General features: G+C 45.7%; 1 protein-coding gene across 1 annotated transcript in view; it reads right to left on the reverse strand.

Annotated features, from left to right (window-relative positions):
* The window catches only part of SLC35F4 (solute carrier family 35, member F4), a 62,564-nt gene that overhangs the window by 39,533 nt on the left and 518 nt on the right, over positions 1-22,513 (reverse strand). The window lies entirely within an intron of this gene.

The following is a 22,513-nucleotide window of genomic DNA, read 5'->3' on the forward strand; positions in this document are numbered from 1 at the left end:
AACTGCAGGAAATACCTACTAAATCTGAAGAGATTCAGCCCCCCCTTGGGGGCTGAATGTTTATACAACAATCTCTAGCTCATGTTAACATGGGTGGTTCTTTTCAGTAAATCACCCACTCTGTTTTTTAATAACATAAAAACGCAAGTGATCTAATTTTAGGCTTCCCAAGCAGACAATTTCCAGAAATAAGATTGATGGGACCAGCTAAACATCCACTCAAAGATGACAATCGGGAGATCTGCAGCAGTACTCAGCTGTTATCCACAACAAGAAAGCTTCTCCCCTCTGCCACAAGCAAAGGCATTTTCAGTCCCATCAGAGCTCAAGTTGCTGCTGATAACTTGCGGACATCTTGACTTGCTGCTGGCTCCCACACCGCTGTGAAACCAGTTCAAAACCACTCAGATCACTGGCAGCCAGATCCTGCACATATCTCAAAAGCTCCAGTTTTGATGCTACCAAGTGGGGAAGATGTTACTCATCACTACAGTATGCTGTTTACCAACAAACCCAAAGTGTCTGATCGTTCCCCTACCCCAACATCAGCACACGCACCCCCAGAAATACTCCCCTGGCTTGGAAGTACTAACATCTTCTACTGCAGTGCTTTTAGAAAGCTTTTTATTTGCTATATGATTTTACAGACCTGACAACTAGTGTTTCCCTGGGAAGCACAGGAATTAAAATTTCAATGAAAGTAAAATTCGGATTTCCCTTATTCATCCGACTTTTGAAACATAAACTATCCACTCGCAATGATCAGGAGATGGATGCTAACATTTCTAGTGCAAGCAGTAGAGCTTCTTAGTTTTTTTATTCTGTTTTAACATGAAAGTATTATATAGTAAGAAATATTAAACTTCTAAAGCAATGAAACATATAAGGAAAAAATAGACTGTCAGCATGGAGAGCTGTTCTTCAATTTTAATACATCATTCAGCATTTCACGGAAACAGCAAATATATCAACTTAGATGCCTCTTCAATATTTTGACAGCAGAAGAAACAAGACATAGCTTGCAGGTTGGCATAAATATTAGAAGTTACTTCTAACATTAGAAACTCATTCATATTTACAGGGAAAAAAAAAGAATAAAAAAACCCTGTTCGATGAAAAACCACAAAGGACTCAAGAGGAACTTTTCACCTGTTACTAGCCTCAGAGCCTCTGCCAGGTTGAATGGATCCTGAATCAACAAGACTAAATGCATTTAGCACTCCATCATAAATTTCAGTTTAGGGGCTTTACCAACAGCCAGGCCTAACGAAGAGTTTGTGGGGAACACAGAGGAAACCTCTTCTGTAGCATGGCACAGACTTTTTTTGAGACACTGGAGCTCACCAGACTCCCTACAATACAGCTCTGGGTAGCCTTCAGCTACCATCACCCCCATCACAAATCACCTGAATTTCAAACTCTTGCCAAGTTTAACGGATTAGGAGAAAGGTTCCTACTTCAGACTGGCTGCTCTGAAACTCCCTGGCAGTAAAACACAGCACAAGTAGACAACCGACACATAGTCTGCTCAACAACAGAAATAAATCGTGTATCAATTTCAAATAACCAATACAGACATTCTAGAGAGAATAGTAAAATCAGGCACCCAACACTTACATTGTGGGTTTGTTTTCTTTTTTTTTTTCTCCCGAGAGAAACAGCTTAGATGTAATTGCATATCAGATAATTATTTGCCTCGCCGATGTCTTGCTAACAAAGCTGCCACGAGTGAAATAAGCTGTTTCTGTTTTCTGGTTCTGCAACTATGAAGTGTCTCTTCTTCACCACAAGAGAGCATTTGAATTGAGAAAACGTCCATCTTCTGTAGTGCATGTCAGCGAGACAGCAAATCAGTTCTCATACCTGTTATCTTTTGGCTAGCCAGCAGTTAGATGGCTTGGGGGAGTTTTCAATATCGTAATCAGAATAGCATAGCAGACCAGAAATCCAGGGCTAGCTAGTCCCAAAACGTGGCCACTGGTATGTTCCTATTTAGGCAGGATCTGCTGTAGGGGTAGGAACTTGCACCACTCAACACTGCAACTCCTACCAGCTCAGATGGCAGCACAAAGTTCTTTGGATGAAGAAACGTAACCTATTTTTAGGACAAATTACAATATGAGGCAATGTTTTTTGTCATATTAGTAGTGCTGCATTCCCTTTCGCAGCCCCTCTGATTTTAAAGGCTGGGTGCAGAATTCAGAGAACTTCAAAAACAAGATCTGAAGCTTCAGAAAAGATCTGCAAAAGGACTAGAGTGATCAGAGGCCTAAAAAAAAAAAAAAGACCCCACAGTCTACGTGTGAAGATGGAAAGAACTGGGGCCAAACACCTTAAAGAAGACAGAGGGAAGACAGCAAGTCCTCTTCATAGAATCATAGAATGGCCTAGGCTGGAAGGGACCTTAGAGATCATTTTAATCCAACCTCCCTGTCATGGGCAGGGACGCCACCTCTCGACTAGACCAGGCAACACATGGGGACCAAGTGGGATGCATGTAAAAAGTTCCTGCACCAAAAAAAAAAAAAAAAGGGATTAATTATGCACATTTGTGCTGACAGGGTCAGGAGCAAGAGACTTGAATTGCGTTTAAGTTCAGCGGGGCAGCAGGCCAACCATTAAATAAGGAGAACAATCAGCCACTAACTGAGATGATGCCAGGTAGAAAACTCCCATCACAGGAGGGTTTTCACACCAGGTCATCCAGCACCGATGAAGTGAAGTTGTCTGTCACAGCATGAGGACAGAGAAGGTCCACTTTCTGTCATAAAATGATTGTGGTAAATCATGTTACCACTCTATATAGAACAGATCTCCAGAAGGTGCTTAATATACTCAGAAATACTGATCCTTCGACATGACTACACTTGGGTACTTAAGCCCTCCTGAGAGTAAAGGCCGTGCATTTCATTTAGCTTGTCCCATTCATTCACTCAACTTATATTTTTCAAGCAACACAAAGCTAATAACGAAAGGATGCAAATAATAAAAACTAGCTATTATTAGCTGTGCTAATAATAAAAACTAGGGTGAAGGAAGCAGACTGTGAACTCAGAAAGGATGTCAGTTAGTAGGATGCTCTGCAGAATTCCCAAATCAGCGTCCTGTCACTGCATCCATATCATTGCAAGTGGTGGTTTTATATACCACAGAAAACTCAGGACCACTGTTAAAGACAGACACAAAATGTTATAAAAAATAAGCAGGTGCCTACTGTAAGATTAATTTCCAGTAGCTCTCACAGTTAGTCATAAAAACTACCATCCCTTGGTTTCTGCTGTTTTATTTAAAAGCATTTTTATTTTTCATTTTAAATGCCAGGGTGGCTTTGCTTCTGCAAAATTCCAGCTACTTTTATTTACTGATGATGAAATAACAGCCCAAGATTCTAGCTGCAAGACATTAGCCTTACTCCACCGCTGCCAGTCCTTGGAGTTAGCACTTAAGTATCTGTGGTTGTAAAGGCTCAGCACAAACCATCTCACAGCACCCACAGAGCAAATCCGAGTCATCTCTGCTGAGTGTCAAAGCCCATCAGCAGGGGTACCACGGAGGATGCTCATGTATACCTGGTCCAGCAGAAGAGAGATGCCACGTGACTTTAATTCCTCTGCTTTTCTTCCCCGGAATTTGGGTCCACATAGGAAAAAACCAAAATAAACAAACAAAAAAACTAAACCCACAACAAACCCCTTCCCTCAAAAACAATCAAAGAACCCACAAACAACCAGATGAAAAATTCAGCTGTTACTAGTCTGAAAAATGAACAGTGCTGAAGCTCAAGAGAATTCTTTTGAACAGTAGCAACTTTTTGAATTTTCTAGCGGAAATTCTCTGCAAATTATTTGAAAGAAGAAGTAAAATCCTTGCAGTATAGAAAGTAAAAATTTTGGTAGGCAGAAATATCCAACCTTTTGTGAGTACTTCTTGCCTAATCTTCATATAATCCTCCCCAATACCTTTCAGTGTAAATCTCTGTTACGTGCAACATCTTATTAGCAAGACAATGAAGATAACACAAGAAAAGTCTACTGAGCAGCATTAGGGGATTAAGGAAGGATTAAACAGTCGTGACACAATGAAAACGTGACACAATGAAAACGTCGAAGCTCTGTATTCACCATAGTCATCTGGTTTCTTATACTCTCACTGGGTGGTTACTCAAGCCCCTGGACTGTCCTGTGGGACTGTGCTCGGTGTGACGAGTGGTGACAGGACCCAGCCGTCATCTCACGATTGGGGATGGTTTTGCAAAGTAAGAATAGGGACACACACGCTGTTCTTGGCCATATATGAAAAGCTGAGTGCACCTGCACCAGGAAATGGTTGGTAAAAGTGAAACGGGCTCTTCCTAGAGAGATCAGCTTCACTTTTTTGAGGGATAGTGATACCTTTCAATAACGTGGTTTTATGGTTACCTGAAAGATCTCTTTCCCAGAGTGGAACTGGCAGCCTCACGCACAACAAACCTCTTTCAGGGGTACTTTGACAACTCGCGCTCCCCACATGCTTCCCAGCATGGGCCAGAGAAGCAGATACATCATCACAGCAGCAGGCACTGAGGCCCAGCCCCACGCAAACCTGCTTTATCTGAGAACTGGGAGTTATTTTTATGAGTAGGCTCCTCAGCACCTCTCTCCAGTTAGAGGACTTGAAGCTGGTGGTTCAAAACAAGGTGGTTCAAAGCAAAATTGCTCCAATCAACGGTACCCCTGAGATCTCTGCTGCCTTCAAGTTCCCAGGGAAGAAATAATAGAATCATTAAGGTTGGAAAAGACCTCTAAGATCATCCAGTCCAACCGTCAACCCAACACTACCATGACCACTAAACTATGTTCTGAAGTGGCACCTCTAAATGTACCCCTGCTTTCACTGTCTCCTTAAGCAAGGCTTTGCAGGAGCTGAGATCTGGACCAGTGGGGGTCAGCAGCCATCCACAGACTTGATCTGCTCTTTACTTGAAAAAACACCACACTCTATCCTTAAAAATCAGAGCTTAATCTGAAATAAATTCCTACTCAATACTTAAAATCAAGCCTATTTACTGCAACAGAGCACAGTATTGATCTGGCACTGGTCTAACTTGTCAGAGGTAAATGAGAGCCCACAGCAAGATTCTATTAAGTTATTGGAAAGCCCATCTGCTCGTTAGGGAACGTGCTGTGCTACTAGCATTCAGTCCCCAAAACCATTAATCTGGCACCCAAGCATTCCCTCATGTCCCTTGCTGGCTAGGGACATCTTCAAGCCCAAGATGACTCTGCTCACAATGTGTCAGCATGGCTTATTAATGGGTAGGAGCTGGTGAGTCTGGTTGGAGCCAGCCCAGCACTCAGTCCTTGGGAGACTCAACGGGGAGGAGCACAGCTTTCCACAGCCTGTGGGACACAGTAACCTGCTCAGAGGCTTATTTCTAACACCTCAACATCTGTATTAAATACCTGAGGGAGGGTTGCCCCACTTTTCACAAAATATTTCAGTGCCTGGAATCCATGCCAATGAAAAGACAGGGCGTTTTTTTCAGACCTTGATTTTTCCCCTGATGCTTCTCTTGCAACGTTTTGCCCAAGCCACGCAACAAATCAGAGCACAACAGATTTTCCAACATTTCTAAACATGTGCCACATCTTGCAGCCCAGGATACGATTGGCTTAGCCCAGAAAGCCACTTATACCCTGGGCTACATCAAGAGATGTGTGGCCAGCAGGTCAAGGGAGGTGATTCTCCCCGTCTGCTCCACTCTGGTGAGAACGCACCTGGAGCGCTGCGTCCAGTTCTGGAGCCACAGCACAAGAAAGGCCTGGACATGCTGGAGTGTGTCCAGAGAAGGGCCACGAGGATGCTCAGAGGGCTGGAGCAGCTCTCCTGTGCAGACTGAGAGAGTTGGGGCTGTTCAGTCTGCAGAAAAGAAGGCTCTGAGGAGACCTTATTGTGGCTGCCAGGATCTCAAGGGGCCTGCAAGAAAGCTGGGGAGGGGCTTTTTAGGATGTTGGGTAGTGGTAGGACTAGAGGGAATGGATTAAAACTAGAGATGGATCGGTTCAGATTGGATGTTGGGAAGAAGTTCTTCCCTATGAGGGTGGTGACACTGGGACAGGTTGCCCAGAGGGGGGGTGGCAGCCCCATCCCTGGGAGTGTTTAAGGCCAGGCTGGATGGGGCTCTGGGCAGCCTGATCTAGTGGGGGATGTCCCTGCTCATGGCACAGGGGGTTGGAACTTTAAGGTCCCTTCGAACCCTAACAGTTCTATGACTCTATGATCCTGCCCACTGCACCAGCGTACAAAAAGGACTCCTTCCATTAAGTCCAGGGAATAGATTAAATGATTAAACCTGGCTTTGAAATTTACACTATAAGGTTCCCAGTGCCATGTGGAAAACAAATAGTGAGCACCGGTGGGTGTATCTGCTGGCACTCATGGGCGCTCTGGACTCACCTCCCTGGCACATCCCACCAGCTCTCCTGGACTCATCCTTTAGCACAGACGACAGCTTGGTTCTCCACGACCTATAAAACAAAGATGGCCCAGCATGCGTGTGACTAAACCAATGACTAAATCAGGGGATTAAAAATGCAAGAGTCCAACAGCAGGCAGCAGTGCATTAGTGAGGAAATGTGACCTTGAAAAGAAACTACCCTGCAGGAGATTTAAAAAGTCAACAAAACCAGGGTACTTTATGGCAAGCTTCCCAAGGGGCTCAGGCTAGGGATGGACAGATCTAGATATAGGCAAGGAAAGAACAAAAAAAACCCACTGCCAGGAGGGGTATGCAATATGCCTTCCAGGATGGCACTCCCTGCTCTGAGGAACCCTATTTCAGGAAAGCTTCTCCACCTGTTATCTCCTGGGGTTTGAAACAGAAGAAAAACATAGCATTAGATGATTAAAAGGAGGCTGCAAAGGGTTTCATTGCTTTTATCTCTCCTCTGGGGTTTGCTGGGCACTGGGGAAGGAGTCACCCCTGAGATGGGGCAGCACCAGTGCCGCTGGTTTCTCCACGAGCGGCTTTTTGCAGCTGGATGCTGGGGTCTGGCAGAAAGGGTCTTTTTGGAGCTGCCCTCCAGGGGGTAATGGGAATGCAGAGACCCTGGCAGAGCACATGGACTCTGCTGCTTCTTACAGGAAAACTCTGTGTTAGTTTTTCCCACACACAAAACGCCTGTAAGCCATACTCTGCAAAAGCTGAGCACAAACGCAGTTCCTAGGAGAGCTCAGACTAAGAACCTTTCTCCCTCTCTGGAAAAACTTCGAGAGTCTAGAGAAGGGGCAGGGGGGGAAGAAAGAAAAGCAGGTTTCCACGTGTCATGCTCGCTCAGCTTTTCCAGTCTCCATTTACTGGGCACAGAAACTGCTCTAATGATGCAAGGTATTTAGTGAACTTACCCTGGGGAACTGCAATGTCCCTCTCTATTGCTCCAGCTCTGTTTCAGGTGGAGCCAGTCTGACACTCTCACACCATGCTCTCATTTGAACAGCAGCTTTTCCCCTGGGTATTGTCCCACAACTGGTATTTTGAACCATTCTTCTTGTGCAATACACCATCCAGGATGGCTTTCCCTGCTCCAAGGAACCCTGTTTCGGGAAAGCTTCTCTACCTGTTATCTCCCGGGGTTTGTAACAGAAGAAAAACCCAGCATTAACCTAACTAATTACTTCAAAGGAGGCTGCAAAGGGTTTCATTGCATTTGTTCTTTTATCTCTCCTTTCTCTTTCAGATACATTCCCCTGCCCCCTGCTCTTTCCATTGTGGGATTCTGGATGTTTAATACAAACCTCTTGAATGCCAAAAGCAATTTTAAAAAATGTAAAAGAAGAGACATGCAGGACAACCCACCCAAGAAAAGGATTTTATGCACGTTAGGAAGCTGTTTTTTTTAAGTGATGTGAAGTAATGCTCTAGCTAATTAAGTTTTTGGCCTCATTTTCTCCAGCCAGTGAGCAGTTCTGTGCTCCTGTGTTTCTATATCCAGAGGATATGTATAGCGCCACATATATATATATATATACACACACACGTGTCCACATACAGGTAAGTTCTGTGCTCTGACAATGCAGCACCGAGAGAGGGGCTGGCGTGCAAGGACCCCAGCCAGCAGCCCAGCCCAGCCCAGCCATCCCCTGCCATTGACGGAACGACACAGCATTTCTCCTGCGAGCGGCCGGGGCAGAGGGATGTCCTGGCCCACACAACCACTCTGCCTGTCACAGAGCAAGCAACAGGCACCAGGGTCAAGCCCAGCCCATTCAGGCAGCAGTGCCAGTGGGCTCTGGGGCTTGGCTTAAGCTGCAGATGACACCCAAGTGTGGCTGGCATAAGCCTGGACAGCTGAGATTTCCCTGCCTGGCTCAAGTATCCCCAGAGCTGTGGAGTGGTGTTGAGCCCAGCTCCAACACCGGTAAAAGGAAAGTTAGTTTTAAGCTGGTCCCCAAATGACCTTGTGATGGTTTTGTTGGGATAAGGGAAGAGCTGGAAAACAAGACAGGAATGAACGGCTACGCACGCATAGGGCCAGGGACGAGGCTAGACCAGCCCTCTGGCATCATGGCCTAGGTTTTTAAATTGGTCTTGAAACTTAGTCCTCTTCCCTTTCAGAGGAGCACAAGGCACAGATCTCCAGGCTCAGGAGCTCCTGGTCCTCACCAGACCAGGTACCACTACGAAGGACCCCAGAAGGAGGAGGGGGCTGGCAATGGAGGAAGCAGCACGGCACAGAGGCAGCTCTGGGAAGGCACTGGGCATGAAGAGGATTGAGAAGTCAGCTACAGAGATAAAGGCAAAGGCAGGACAGAGGGCAGCATCCCAGGAGGAGAAGCAAGGAGGTAATGAGGAGGGAGGAGGATGCCTGACTGCGAGCACACTTGAAGCCGCTGGTGCTGTGGCTTCACACAGCACTGACAGGAGACCAGCTTTATAAGATAAAGCTTTCAGAAGTCACGTAAGTCAAATTCAGCTTTAACCTCCTCTTCCTGTAATCCCTGCTTGCTCAAAGTGGCTATTTAAACATTCTTTGCAAAGAGAGAAAAGCTGTATTGGGAGAGAGCACGGAAAACATGGAATGAAGCAGCTGCTCTTCCCCCAGCAAAGCTCCAAGCAGTGGAGCAAGATGCCAAGTATTCATCTTGGCATATGGGCACACGGGAGGGAGAAGTTGGAGGCTCTTGAGCTAACAAAGAAAGCCTCTTTTGGATGCCCTGCATGCAAACATCTTTCTGTTTGAAACTCTATCTGTTTCGGTTTTGTAGAGCAGAGCCCTGGGTTACATAGCTGTAGAAATGAGAAATCCAGCAATCGCATCCTCTTCAGTTTTTATCATCTTCTACCTGTGCGTTTCCTAACCAGAGGCTCAATTTAATTACAAAAGCTGTGCTAAGCATAGCTGCCAAAAATATGGGCAAAAGCCCAAAACTATTTTCCTGGTGGCAGGTGAAGCAACTATCTCTCTTTGCATTGTCAACAAGCATCTATCAAACTCGTCCCTCTTCTGTCATTCCTTCCTTTTGTTGCCCCAGCCACAGCTACCTCTTACTCTACTTGTAGCCAGTCAACACTCGTGGGGTTTTTTTAATTTGCTTTAGAAAAAAAACGAAACCCCAGAAGTGATGTCTGCACTCCAGTGAAGTTTGGCCATTTCCTTCTGCTTTCCCAACTTGGCCTGGCGCAAGGAGACCCCACAAGAAAACTCCAGCAGAACAAATGTCTCCCTTGACAATGCTCTTTTGTATGGGTAAAGTAGCCACAGGGACCACTTCCTTTATGGTCTTTCTACTGTGTTTATAGATCATCATAAACTAGAAAAGATTGTTTCTCTGCCCATTTCCCAATGTGTGCCTGGGTCAGCAAGCCCTGTGATTGTGACGACAAGGGCAGGCTGCAGAGCTGCTAAGCAATACGTCCTTTGGTTCTCAGCAGCATGTGCTGAGTGCAGAGAAAAGCTCGAAAAAAGGCTGAAAAGCACCAGACAGGGTCCCTTCAGCATCAGTTAAATCTTTCTTAGCTTTAACATGTGGCAGCTGTGCTGGCCCTCGGGGCATCCCCAAAAACCAGAGCCCAGCACATGCCTCCATCATGGGAGAGAAAGATATATAGCTGCTATTTTACCCAGCAGTAACACAGCTTTTGGTTGGTTTATGGCAGGATGCAATCCATGCGATAATCTGCACCTCAAAAATATTTTCCTGTGTGTTAGTGGAATACTGGCTGGAAACTGCAATCTCAAATAGCTAAATTGCTGGTGTAATGCCAGTGTGATACCACCCTTAGAACACAAACTGCATTATTCAGCAAGGAGCACCTCAGCAGAGAGCATTTTCCAGAGAACAACCAAGCTGCCCCTCTTCCAATTTTCCTAATTTCTGTGCATGTCAAAAATCAAACACCAGGAAATCCATCTGTGGGAATTTGCAGTGGTGCTCATTAGTGTGGTGACTCAGTGGGGTAACACTCAGCTGGGTGATCTGATTCAATCTGTAGACTAACCCAAGAGCTGCCACGATATACTCACAGATGTATTTTTCCATGTGCTGAAATTCCAGATTTTATTTTCTTATTAAAAAAATTCCCCCTCAGTCCCCTGACTGAATGCCTGTTGTACTCCCATGGTCAGCAGCGCTTCCAGGGACTCTGAAAGAACAGAGCTGGCACCACACAGGGTAATTACAGGCAAAGTTCTGTGGTTAACCTCCAGCCATAACTCACCAGCAGCAATCCCACAACGAATCTGCAGATGAACCCCTTTTGGCAATGTTCAGATCAAGGTAACTGTTCCAGCTTTTTACAAATGCCTACAACCACATTTCATGAAAGCCAAAGCGAAATGACAGATGGGAATTGAAGGACTTGCAGAGTTTCACCAAGGGGATATAAGGGAGTCTATGGTCAGTCATTGAGAATCTCACATTATCCCTCATATACTGAAGGATCTTCTGGCTCCAAAATCCCCATTTCACTCTGCTGCTGGGTAAGGGACTGACCTGGGACAAGCTTCGAACCATTCCATGACTTAATCTCTCCACCAATAACAGTAGTGGAGATCAGGCTCTTCCATCCATGCTCAGGACCCAAATCTAAAAGTGACCTGATTTCCAGGAGTCCTGAGCATCACAAATTCCCATTGAAATCAAGGATAACAACAAGATTCAGCACCTCGGAAAAACGAGGACATGCACACTCTGAGGTGGCTAAGCACAGATTTAGAAGCACGTTCGAAAATCTGGCCTGCTAATTTTACTTTCCAACAAACTGCTCCTTATTTATAGCTCAGACTGCATCAAGTATAGCACGTAGTATCCACCCAGGAACTGGGGTGAAAGGCAAGAATGAGGACAAAAATGCAAGAGGTGTTTAAAAAGCTTTAAAGGAGAGAGGGGGAGGGAAAGCAGCAATTCTGTTCAAACAAAAAATACACTGGATATTTAAGAGGCACAGCCTAACACACAGGGCAGGGAACAGTTCAGTGGTCCAGGGATGGTGCTCAGAGCTACCAGGCCACCTGATAACTTGAGCAATGCTGCTATCCAGAAGGTGAGCCTGAGCCAGAGAATGTGAAAATCAGGTATCTGCAGTCCTCCCCTGCCCGTCCATAATCAGATACCAAAAAAAAACCCCTACAAAATCCAGTAGAAATAAACTATCAGGCCTTAAAAAGGAAGGAGAATTAAATACAGATAAGTAGATGTCTTTGTAAGGCTCAAAGTCTCACATCTGGAGTGGTCAGCTTGGAGGAAGCCATCGAGATGACAACTTTTGCATTTTGGGAAGCGCCCGAACTGCTACACTACAATGCATGTACACACGCTGCTTCTCTGCCCTGGCATGATACTGAAGCACAGCCTTGGGCTGTGTGTAAAACACGCTGCTGTGAGGTGAGCAGGCAGGTCCCTGCTTGCTCCAAAGATGCTGGCCAGTCTTACATGAGAGACTGCAGAGTACCAAGTGGTGGAGATAGCCCTAAACTCACCCAGCAACTCATCTGAAGCCTCTAGGAAGCTCTGCTGATGAAACTGGTGCTTACAGAACTAGGTAGAGCTCTGGAGGAATTCCCGCCCAGGTCTCACATCCTAAATTCTCCCTGTGTCTCATTTCCAGGCCTGAGCAAAACACCTCACATAGCCCGACAGTGTAGTCCACACAGATGACAGGGAGACAAACTTGGCACTGCCGTGTCCAACTGGTCCCCGGGGCCATCCTTTCCTTTGTAAGACATGGGTAGGAAAAACATTTCACATAAAGCAAGTTTGAAAGGATGGGTCGTTTATCACATGGAATTACAAACCGCTCTAATTTATTACAGTTATGAATAAGCAATGAAGCTTAACTTTCAGAAAGCAACTGGAATTCCCTACATCTAACTCCCATGTGCAAATTCAGGAAAAACCATCTCTTGCTTTCCATCTGTGCTCCTCAGGGAAGAAGTCTTGCCTTCCAACTTTCCCTCCAGATCAGTTAGGGTTAACTAGTAACAAAGCAACCCTAGAAGTACAAGCACAACAGATGCCTGGTCTGTCTTTCCAAAAGCTGCTGTGCTCCAAGATTTCTTCTCCTGCCCATTCACTTGTGCCTTTTGTGCCTGGATGAACCCAGCTGCATCTCAGGAGAGTCCACAGCTCCCTCTTTTGTCACTTAAAGCATCGCTGGTACTTGCACCTACGAGCTCTCCAGCCATCCTTTGTATCTAGACACCTCACCTCCAACCACTTGCACCATAAATCCATAGGAAACCTGTGGTGCCTCCGGCTGAAGTTGCAGTCTCCCCTTTTTCATGCCTCTTGCTTGCACACAGGCTGCAAGGTCAAGGATCAATATCTCAAGGTAGCGCCAAAGGGAGCTGGGCGAGCAGATGAAGTCAGCTTCCCACCGCGCTCCGGGGCAGACGCTGTATCTGGATACATTTGGAGGGAGACAAGAAAAGTCTGCAGTGACACGCTGATGTAATTCTGCACCTGACAAAGCGGTTGGGTTTGAGGTTTCATTTGAAGCCAAACTGGGGAGAATAGCGTTTCGCACATTTCACGAGCCTAAATCATATATCATTCCAAAGGAAAGAATGATTTTTAAAAGATAAAATAATTTAAGAGTTAGGAATTAATTCAGAGAGAAAGAAATCAAACTGAAAGATGCCCCAAGACACCCTTATTTGAATGGAAATGTGCTAAGTATCCTGCTTTTTGCAGTAGAGAGCTGTCAGATTGCCTGTCCGCAGCTACGTTTCAATATGTTTTCACTGGCACTCTCCCGATGACGATTTTCACACATTGTCCCTTTCTAATATTCCTCCTCAGATTCAGAGTAAGCGAAGGACCAGCTGAATTAGAGCCAAGATGCATTTGTATCCATTTTTGCCCATTTCCTCTCAGTTTTTATTACCAATTAAGTGTTACCATTATGTATTAAATGGAATTAGCGGCTTGTTGAAAGGCAGCGACAGAAGGAACAGAGATTTATTCGCTGTGCTGTTGTCTGCTAAGCAGCTTGACTCTGATGGATGTTAGCAGATATTAGTCACCATCAAATGAACCTAAATGAATCACGTGGCCGCGCAGGTAATGAACCCTGCAGGAGGAACTACTTTTCAAGGTGACCCCATCACAGAACAAGCAGGAATCGCCTTGCCAAATCCATTTCAAAGAATCGGTGGCTGGCAAGCCTACAGTGGGTTTCTGCCTTTGATCTCTGCTGCATCTGGTCACCATTAGGTTGCTGTGTCCTCAAAGCCACTGCAGGAAGACACAGAGGTGTAGGGCAGGGACAACCACGTTGCTGCTCCCACCAACACTCATTGCCTTCTCAGCCCCTCAGTGCCTTCAGCCTGGCTGCGGTCTCCTTGCTTTTACTGCTCTATTGCTTGTCTCTGGCCATCCATTCTCCACCTTCCCTCCAACCCACTACACGTCTCCCAGCCCCTGGACACTCACATGGAGCAGGGGCACCCTGTCTAAGCACCAGTGTAAAAACAGGGAACCCCAGAAAGAAGATCTGAATCCGCAGGGAAAAAAAACAACCTTTGGGTGCATCTCCTGTCTTCACACAGACAAATCGCTCCTCCACTCTTCCCCCTGTGCAGAGACAAGCCAGTCGCTAGCTGAAAAAAACATTAGTTCACTAATGAGGCTAGACTTGCCACTGATATTAAGTGACTTTATTTTGTTCCATCCTCTAGAAGCTCTTTTCAAACAGAGATTATTCTTGCCAACTCTACTCTTTATTACCATAAGCCATTTGTTATAGTTCTGGAGCATTTGGAAATTTCATCCTATTTCCAGGGGTTTATCACTTCCCAAAACTGCTCCCTTTCAAGCCAACAGTTCTCACGCTGGCATTCAGCCTGGAGGTGCATTTCTTTTAGAGAGCCTAAGTATAACCTGTTCAGTATTTTCTTTATGACAATCAGCATACATAGCGGTACAATCTCCTGATGACATATTTAATCTAAGCCAGTGCTCTTTGTTTTGCTATAAAAGGAAATCTATCACAGGAGGCAGATAAGCTTTCGGTGAAAGCAACATCAAGACCTTGAATTGTACAACGTCAAAAGATGGAGATATAAAGCTGCAGCACCAGCTCCAGCTCTCTCCCTGCAAGATATTTTATTCCTATGCAGTAGCACAACAGAAGTAAAGTGATGCAGGCTCAGAAAACTACCTCAGAATGGGAAAACACAGTTACACCTCCAGGAAAGCTAGATATGACTCCTAGCTTTTATACAAAAAATTATCTTTAAACTGTAATTTTACTTCTGAAGTGGAACTTTCTGAGTATACACGCAGCACTTTGGGTCACTGCCTTTAAAATGTATAATCATGAAAGGAGATGAGTGTAACCACAATTTGCTCTGGGAATCTTAACTAAATTCTTCAATTTTGCTGCAATTAAAATCTTAAATTGACTTAGAGGAAGCCGGGCTTTTCCTCAGTCATTTTAATGGAAGATTCTGTCTTTACCAGAATCTCAGGAGGTTAGGTAATTATTTAACTTTCCTTTTCCCTTTAGGAAATTTTAAAGGCTGATTTTTATTTTACTTTCTTTGCACAGTGCTTAGTCTTAGCAAGAAAACTGCAGTAATCTGATAGTGAGTGTTAATTATTCATACATCACATTAAAATTCCCTTGAGTATTTAACCAATATCGAAAATTAAAGTACAAGTTTAGCTATTTCCACATTTAGGACTTTTCATTGGTCACCTACCCACTAAAAACACTGCTTGGAAATTGCCTGGCTCTGAGGCTGTACACAGATGCAGATCATGCCATCTGGAACATGCAAGCAACACTGGATTTGCACCAAAAGGGTGCAACATGAACACTGCAACTCACCCAGGCCAGCTTCTCTGAAGGCTGAAATGCACCCCTGGGGAAATATTTAGTGAGATGGTTTGAACAAATCGATACGGCAGTTAAATCTGGACCGCCGAGATTGGATGTTTGGCCTAAACTATGAAGTAAATAAGGATAACCTCCCTAACGTGAATTTTTTCAATAGTGATAATATTAGTTTCAGACTTCAAGACCCAATCTCAGCTCTTACAAATCACCATAAAAGTGATATGAAACACTTTTGACCTTGCCTCTGCTTTCTTCCAGCTCTCCAAGACATATCTGGTGATGGGCACCAATGCTCAGAGGGTATAGAGCTGAATGGCTCAGCAGCTAAACCACCTTCACAATTCTTCTTCTGCCCCATAATCCATCCCTGCTGCTGCCCAGAACCAGACCAAGACTGTAAGGAGCCTTGAGGAGAATGCGTGCAGCGTAATTTCATGCAATTCAAGCTCTGAATCACATAAGACAGGGCTAACAAGACACCTCCAGAGGTCACTCGATCCATTTCTCTAGCACAGTGAAGAATCTACTCAGCCTTGCAGGAAGAGAATGTGTGCCTGACCTGCTATTTAAACCCTCCAGTATCAACTCCACAATCTGCTCGCAAGATTCACTGCCCTGAAGAGATCACGTAACTCTGCCTGATTGCAGTTTAAGCCTTTATACGTCTTGTCCTGTTCCCAGTGGCCACCACAACTAATTCAAGATGACCTCCTTGGTCTGGGAGAGCCTGCAAGCTTCTCAAGCTTTACTGTCTGCTCCAACATCTCTCTGTGCTCTGAGCTGCTGGGTGTAATTCTTTCACATGTGGCCACAGGCAGGCTATAGCTGTTCTCCCGACGGCAGCAAGGGAGAGATTTTTCAGCTGCGCTGCCAGTAGCATTGAAACAGATGTGTGTAATGGTCACACTGCAGGTTTTGAGTGCAAAATCCAAGAGCGAAACTGCTGCCCTTAAATAAGCAAATATGCTATTGAAGTCTGACAAATGTAGCTCGGCTCATCCTAAAGAGGTATTTGCCTGTAAATTAATCGACGAGGGAGGGACACATACTGAGCAAGATTTACACAACTCAGAGATGGATTTTCCTGCACATCAGACAGCCCTACAGGCAACACTCAGTCTGCTCTGGTTAGAAATAGGGAGAATCATCAGTTTTTGAAAGAAGTGTTGTGAGGTTTTCCAGTCATTCTCTTTGCTATCTGGCTATGCCCATCCAAACATCTCCAGACAGCCTGCAACGCTGCTTGTGGAAAGCACAATCAAGCTGTGTCGCTCCCTCCACTAGCCCTGTGGCACGGGGCAGCTCACACTATCCCTCTTTTTGTTGGCTGTGGAGGGAGTCAAGTTCCTCTCGATGACCCCTTTGGGACCAGGTCTGGAAGGGAATCCTGTCCTTAGGCATTTTTGTGCGTGTCTGATTAAAAAGCACAAAGACTTCCCCTTCCATGAAGAGCCATCTCCCAGAGATGCTTTTCCTTGCCAGCACGATTCTCACAAAGCCATTAGACTATCCTAACAGCCTCCGACATCCCCTCTCTGCAACCCCATGATAATATATGCATGTTTAGCGAATAAATCCCAAGAGGCAACGCAACTTCCCATTTGACTTCTTCAAGGAAAACATCAAAGTGCTGCGCTCCCCTTATTACTGGAGAGCGGTGCTTCACTCTGCCTTTCATCATTAAGGTTCGAAGAGACGTCGTTGTGCCGCTGCACCGACACAGATACCTGATGATGGAAAGACTTCACGCTGTGGCAGCCAGCATCAGAGAACTCACCCGCGCAGCAAGGATTGAGCTGAGCTTTGCTCAGTTCAAGGCACTGACCACTCCTCTCTCCACATAGGAGACCAGCTATCCCCTGGGTTGTAAATGGTTCAAACTACTCTTAGGCACAGGCACTCCGATAGTCGCGTTACCTAAATGAGGTATTTGTTGAAAGCAGTCTACGTGAGCCCTTGAGTCTGTGTGTGAATCGGGAGGGTTGAGCTTGCATATGAGCACATGCTGTTTATCTGCATAGGAAAAAAATAGACAACTAATTCCTGAGAGCTGCTCCAAGATCTACCAGCAGAGAGAGTCGGAAAAACAGCCCAGCACCATCACAGCTCAGACCCTTGGGAAGGAACTGAATTGTCAGGTGGTTTATGGAGATCAAGGTACCAATAAAGTTATAAAGCATCATAGACCTGATCTTAGAAAATACAGCTGCTGAATGATGTTAACCACATTCATCAATCAACTAACGTGTGTACTGGCCCACTATTTACCACCACTTTAAATAATCTTAACAAAAGCCAGCATGAAAAGTTACTTGCCGATTTGGCCAGCATTTGGGAAACTAAATTTTGTACTGTGTCCTTCCAGTATTCCAGAGCAACAAGCACTGGTGTTGGCAAGCCCTCTAAAAGCCATCTCCTCTAGCAGTCCCGACCTTCTCCGCTCCAGGGACCTGGCTCAAAAGCCTTTTAGCTTCTGGATTCTTTTGTTTCACTTATCTCTACACAAAGCATGCATCAGGAGTGTGTAAAAGGGTGCCAGGTTAGGAAAGTGGGATGGATCACATGCTTTTTGAACAGGTATCACAAATAGCAGCTACCAGAGAGAACAGGGCTCCTCACCAGGATATTTTTAGTCATTTAGGTTTTGTTCTTATGTAAAAAAAAAAGAAAAAAAATAACAACACTCTGCCCCACTGAAATCATTTGCAGTTGTAGAACTCACCTTGCTGGGTTGAAAACCTGACCCCAAATATCCTTTTCTTTCTGCCAGCCAACATATCGCAGCAGGCAATACGCTCCCAGGCAAAGCACAACTCATCTTCACATTCTGTTTTTCAGGAAGCTTTGGGAGTGGGAACACAGAAGTGCCTCACTACAATTTACGCATCAGTCGGAATGACAGCCTGGGGCTCTCAAACCCACCATGGGAGAGAGGACACTGCGAGGGCTTAGTGCCCGAGGAGCCTGTTCTGAAGGAACCTCAGAGGGCAACACCAGCAGCACAGCCCAGCGCTGCTATCACGGCGGAGCAGCGTGACCCTCGGCTTGCACACCTACGGAACCGGCAATACCACCACCACTTGAACTCACTGTCTCTTCTTTTTTTTTCTAGAAACTACCCTGGCTGATATGTTTTAGGGGGGCACATGTCAAGGCCAAATCTTTGTTGACAGAAAAGAGCTGTGAAGCTTCACTTCACTACAACAGGGGCAGACCCTGACTGTAGTTGTCATTGCAAGTATTCCAGGCAGAGCTGGTCCCTGGCCCAAAGAGACTGCATGCAAAAGGAGACATAAGAAATACTTAGATGGAAGAGAAAGGAGGTATAACTGGTTCTGTGCACTCCCAAAGGTATCTCATCAGCTGAGGTTCCAAGTATGGCCGCAGACTGGAGTCTACACGTACTTTTCAAGGAAGAAGACAGGTCAAGCCCAGAGCTGAACGTAGCCACTTCATCGCAAGCCTGCCCTCTTCCTCCTCCTATTCCAATGTCTCAAATTAAAAACCACAAAAAAAACCCAAACAAACAAACAAAACCCAAAAACCACACCACACCTCCCCCCATAACAGTCAGTCCCAGAAAGACACTCATAGTCTCAAGGCCAGCACAAAACTTAAAATTGCCAGAAGAACAAGACAACTACCATGACAGCCACGTGAACTCTGTAAGGGCTTGAAATAAAATGAACCCAACCCTCAGCACTGATCTCTGGTGCTCTTCATGGCAGGGAGCGATCCAGACAGGCTGGAGAGCTGGGCAAAGGGGAACCTCGTGGAGTTCAATATGAACAAGTGTAGAGTCCTGCATCTGGGGAGGAATAACACCAGGTACCAGCACAGATCAGGGGACGTCCTGCTGGAAAGCAGCCCCATGGAAAAAGACCTTGGAGTCCCAGTGGGCAGTGAGTTGTCCATGGGACAGCAACGTGCTCTTGTGGCCAAGAGGGCCGGTGAGATCCTGGGGGGCATTAAGAAAAGTGTGTCCAGCAGGGCTAGGGAGGTTCTCCTCCCCCTCTGCTCTGCCCTGGTGAGACCACATCTGGATTACTCTGTCCAGTTTGGGGCTCCCCAGTTCAAGAAAGACAGGGACCTACTGGAGACAGTCCAAGGGAGAGCTACGAGGGGGATCAAGGGACTTGAACATCTCTCCTGTGAAGAGAGACTGAGAGAACTGGGGCTGTTCAGCTTTGAAAGGAGACAGATGAGAGGGGACGTTATTAATGTATAGAAATATCTGAGGGGTGAGGGTCAAGAGGAAGGGGACAATCTCTTCTCAGTGGTGCCCAGTAACAGAACAAGAAATAATGGGTTTAAGTTAGAAGACAGAAGTTCCACCTCAATATGAGGAGAAACTTCTTTACTTTGAGGGTGCCCACAGAGGGTGTGGAGTCTCCTTCTCTGAAGACTTTCAAAACCTTCATGGACATGTTCCTGTGTGGCTGCCCTAGGGGATCCTGCTCTGGCAGGGGAGTTGGACTAGATGATCTCTAGAGGTCCCTTCCAACCCCGAATAGTCTATGATTCTATGATTCTATGAAATTGCCTCTCTCTTATTCATACACCTTTGCTAAAGGAAGAGGGAACATGTACTCTATTCAAGACTCCAGAAACTCTAATCACAATGTCTAATTAAAGAAAAAATAATACAAATACAAATATCTTGTATTAGGAAAATAAAATAAAATCCTTTATACTGGAGGCATCATTGAAAAAAGTGATTACACTAGTTAGGAGCACATCAGTAGGTAGCTTTGCAAGCAAGAATCTTTTTCAAATGTCTCAAGGGACGTTTCCCAAGCCGGGTTTTTGTTAAAAAACAGGGCTGATGTGGGGTCAACACATTGTGAAACCTGAAACAGGCCCAATTTTCATCAGATAATAGGACTTTACCTCTGAAAAAGGAATAGTCTTTAACACACACTACCCCAAAAATCACCAGGCAGTTTGAAAACTATTGCCCACACCCAGTCCTCTGCTCTCTGCAAAGCCATAATGAGCACGTCCCACCCCTGTGACCCTGGAGAAACAGCACCCAGCCCTACACACCAACTGCAGAGCGCTGAGGACACCCCTCACCCATCCCCTCCAGAGACCTGCGGTGGTGGGTACCACAGGCAGGGCAGGAAGAAGCAGCAGAAACTTCTGAGAGATGTTCCCTTGTTCCAGCCCAGGCCCCAGCCTGGCAGATGCCTGCAGCAAGAACCTGGATGCATTTTTACATCAACTTATCCAGTGCTCAACATAAAAGAAAAAAGAAAAAAAAAGCTGACAGGGAAGTGCATGAGCAATTAAGGTTTCAAGAGAGAAGGATCACCTGGTTGGAAGCATTTGGGAAAGGGAAGGAGCCGGGTGGCTCAGCTCAGCTCAGCAGGTCAGGGAGGGGTGATTGGCAGGAGCGGAGCTGAAGAAGTTCCATGGCAGCCACGTCCAGGCCACGCTCCGCTTTGCAAAGTCAGACCTCATTCTCCAGTTTTCCTCCTCTCTTTTCGCCCCTCCTCTTCTGCTTTGTTAGTCAAAGTTTCCACCCAGGCAGAATTTAGTGCAAAGGTTTTTAAAATCTGTGTTGCCTCAAGTTAGACACCTCAAACCACGTTCTGCCAGCAATCCGAGGGTGCTTACCAGAGCCCTTTTCCAGGAGGAAAATACTAACAGACTCTGATTAGTTCAACTTCAGAACCTATTTACCAGTTCAAACGCAACAAACATGTAATATTTCAAGTCCTTCTGACATTTTTTTCCCCCTGATTTTATACCTGTGGAAGCACAACCAAGCATATCAAAAGGAGTCTGACATGTCACAGCTTCCACTACTGCTCCTCTCCCTGCTGTGTGATCTATTATAACATTTATTCTAGCAGGTAAGAGAAGGAAGATTTTAGGGTGAATATCCTCGAAACAAGAGCTGGCATGCTCAGGATCTTGTACACAGCAGTGATCCAGCTACAGAGACGTGTGAGTTTGCATTTAGCAAGGCTTAGAGCTGTGTTAGCTCCACTTGGATGTCACTGCACTGTACGTGCACCAGCGTTGTGCATCCAGTGGGCAAAAACTACAGCTTCATTTTGAGAACAGAGATGGCATCTCAAGGAGAATAAGACCCTCTAGTCTGTCGAGTGAGCTGCTGGGGTTTTTTCTGTTTTGGGGTTTGGGTTGTTTTTTTTTTAGAGGGGGTGGCTGTAGTTTTTTTCCTGTTATGGCCGTGAATCCCATTTGGGTCTGTACCTTCCTCTACAACTGACCAAAATCACTAAGTCCCTGCTTCAACACCTTTCACATACAGTACAGGTCAACAGCATCCCAGGACAGGACTTCTATCCCACTCTGGATGAATTCCAAACTCCAAGACAAGGGCAGTTTACACAGACTGTATGACGGCATATTGCATTTATCTGTCTGATAAGCCAGCACCCCACTGTGGTAGCCACAGTCAAAAGAACTTAGCTGGAAACACTTTCTCCTTCCAATTCAAAGTGTTTTGCATCAGGGGAGAAAGGGTATTTCATAGTAAGGTTTCCCCAGAATGCCCAAGGAAAACCAGGAGTTTGAGGTCACTTCTGCTGAGTGAAAACATTCAGGAAAACTGACTTTTTTAACACAACTGTTTGCTATGAAGTCACCCAGCTTAGGTCTTCTGTTCCTAAAGGCAGTTAGAACAGAGACACAAAGAAGAACATCTGGTCAGTCCTGAGAAAGCACCATTAGTTTGGGTTACATGACTTGCTGTGGAGGTTCGAAGGCACAACAAGAGGTGAGATTTTTAAGCAGAGATGTGAGAAGCGAGCAAAAAGGATATGACAGCTCAGAGGATGCCTCCCTTGTGCAAAGGGCAGCAGAGGTGAAAGCCGGGAGTACTGCGAGAGGAGTTGACTTAAACAGGCAACGAGGAGCAGCTCTGCCAAGCAAAGACAGCCAGGAGATCGCAGACAGGACACAGACAGGTCAGCCCTTACAAAGGCTCGCACATAAGTTACATCTGAGGCACCGGGAAAGAAAGGAGCTAAAAAGAACAGAGACAGTAGCTGCACCACTCCAGGGCAGCGAGCCTTACAGCAGCACTTGGACAGGTATAAAGGAGGCAGAGAGGAATACACAGGGATCTGTTAAGGCTGTCCAAGGATTTAGCTCATTTACCTTCCAGCTGAGCCAGAGAAGACAGGAACAGCACAACAGCAGCCACTGCAACTGGATTTTTCT

The sequence above is a fragment of the Apaloderma vittatum genome, unplaced genomic scaffold, assembly GCF_000703405.1.
Source record: "Apaloderma vittatum isolate BGI_N311 unplaced genomic scaffold, ASM70340v1 scaffold16972, whole genome shotgun sequence".
NCBI classification, from domain to species: Eukaryota; Metazoa; Chordata; class Aves; order Trogoniformes; family Trogonidae; genus Apaloderma; species Apaloderma vittatum.